This window comes from Fragaria vesca, linkage group LG7 (assembly GCF_000184155.1).
Source record: "Fragaria vesca subsp. vesca linkage group LG7, FraVesHawaii_1.0, whole genome shotgun sequence".
NCBI lineage: Eukaryota > Viridiplantae > Streptophyta > Magnoliopsida > Rosales > Rosaceae > Fragaria > Fragaria vesca.
In genome coordinates, this window is record NC_020497.1 from 6,937,131 (window position 1) to 6,939,743 (window position 2,613).

Consider the following 2,613-nt stretch of genomic DNA (forward strand, 5'->3'; position numbering starts at 1 on the left):
TTGTTTTATTAGAATTGTCAATCAAGAAAGGTAGTTGTTAATCTTGGTTCTAAACACTTTCAGGATGTCAATGAGGAAGATAGCATGACTAGCTGTTTATGCCAATTTTGGTGGTGTTGGAGACTCTGGACTTCAGTAACATCAAGAAAAGAAACCGATCAAGAAATGATGGATTCTGATCAACCAGTTGAATCGAACTCTATTTCAAGCCATAATCCATGAAAATCCTCACCAGGAATGCCAGTGATTGTGTTGTATTTGGGATACTAGAGCTACTAATAAGGATCTGTTTAAGTGACTAAACTATATTGTTAATTATAACTGTGTTTGCATGTGTTCCCCCAGCCGGATTTGGCGTGTAAGAATAATTAGACTTAATTTTAACATTTTGATTCTTTATTTGGACTAATTTAGTCCTGCGTTTCTCCTGCATATCCAACAGGATCATTTCCAGAAAGCAGCCAATAATGGAAAGAGGATTGATCATATCCTATACATTAAAAACAAAAGCAAACATCTCTTTTTTGAAGCAAGACATTGTTGGGTGTGAATGATAAAGGCAGTTAAAAATTGAAGTTCATTCTGTGTCTTTTCTTTTCAGAGGATGTGGTACGCTTTTCATTACCAAATTTTGATATGCTCCTGATTGTTTCAACAAATGATATGGAAGATAAAGACGTTGCTACCTGATTATGTGGTGGTGTTGGAGTCTCTGGACTTCAATAACATCAAGAAAAGCACTCAAGAAATGACGGATTCTGATCAACCAAATTAGTCCAACTCCATTAATTTCTATATATAATTCATGAAGATCCTCACCAGGAAGGCCAGTAATTGTATAATTCTTGGCCAGAATTGAAAGTCCATTTATTCTATTCTGTCCCCGGGAACATTTGTAACGTCTCACTAAAACATTTGAACAATCTTGAATTGCCTACATTCGAGTAGCATTTGGACTGAAGTTTTTGCCCATCAACTATTAATAGAAACAAAAATTTATACCGACTTGCGGCCTCGAGGGAGTGAATATTTCCCTCTTTAGTGACCAAATTCTAAAATTAATTCTTTGTTTTTTTTCTTCTTTTTGATGGGTGGAACCAGCGGAAGTTCTTGTATGTACCATGGTTCAAGTGTATCGAGTGTGATAATTTAATCTCAACCGTTCATTTGATCTGACCCTTTAGATGACACTAACACAAATGCTAACAGCGTTAGGAGATTAAAAAAACAAAAAAACGTGGTCAATACAGTAAAAACATAAATGTTAATATTCAACAATTCAACCGATCAAATCTACCATGCTTAAGTAAAATATGCAAAGGCTAGATGAGTTATCTGGGTTTAGGGGAAAAATGAAAATCGAAAGGGTATGATTCGTAGAGGAGGAGGATTTTGAGCTTGAAAAAGGTTGTGGAGTTGCGACTTGTTCGCCTGTCAAGACTGCCGACGACGGCGGCTATCGGAAGTACATACACAACAGAGATTTCGTTGTATCTGGAGTGGCAATTCGATCGGAATAGTGATGCCCGGGGTGCGTCTGCGACCTGGATTGCTAAACCCAGGTTTCCCCCTTACTAAAGCATAATGAAACCCCGACTGGACTAATCTAGTGTATTGCAGAGAGTTGTGTAGAAGAAATCCTTTCTTGGGTGTGTAAAAGTTGGAGAACCCTCTACTGGGAAAGTTTTCAAAAGAGATCAATGAATCTATCCCTATTCTCTGCGAGTGTCGTCTGCGGCTGTGATCTTTTTTTTTTTAGGTTTATCACTTTTTCTTTTTTCGGTGTTGTTTCAGAAAGAAAAAGAAAAAAAAATCCTTTCTTTTGTTCGTTTTTGTTTTTGAGAAAAGGGAGAGGTATAACGATTGTTTTTTGTTATTTGTAAGCTTACTTCTTTACCCATTCTAAATATTGTGGTTTCATGGTGGTTCTATAAGAGGTAGTTTTGTAAAACTGGTTTATCATATGTAATTTAGTGAAAATTATGATTGATATGTCCTAGCACACTGTGTATCCTATAGCGGCGTACCGCGTTTTTGATTCACAACGTTTCGTGTTTCATGATCAGTTATCAATGTCGCCGATGATGGCGACTACCGAAAGTACATCCAAGATGCAAATGAGTCATGGTTTGATTTGATAATCAAAATACAATCTCGATCAACTACTAATGGTCAACACTTTGCTTTGATAAACCGACGATGACTCTTCTACGTACCAAGGTTCGGGCAAAAAATGATTATTTGTTCAACATTCTTATCACTGCAGCTCCAATGATCGACACTCCAACTACAACCCCCGCTGGTGCCGCCATAACCGTTGTTGTTGCCTACAATGCCATTGGGAAACCAAATGTCAGCTACCTTTAGATGAGCAGTGGCAGCTATGGTCTGACCTGAATGGTTTCTTGGGTTTAGAAAAGCCATGGAAACATGAAAGAAACTAGAAGCCATGGAACTCCATAAATGAAAATTCCATGTCTCTAAATGTCGAAGATGAAAAAGAAGGAAATCTGGAATTTTAAACTTGAATATATATATATATATATATAGAGGATGTGAAGCAGACGTCCGCACTCGGCTTAAAGTGCGGACGTCCATCCGTTCTCCACCCTC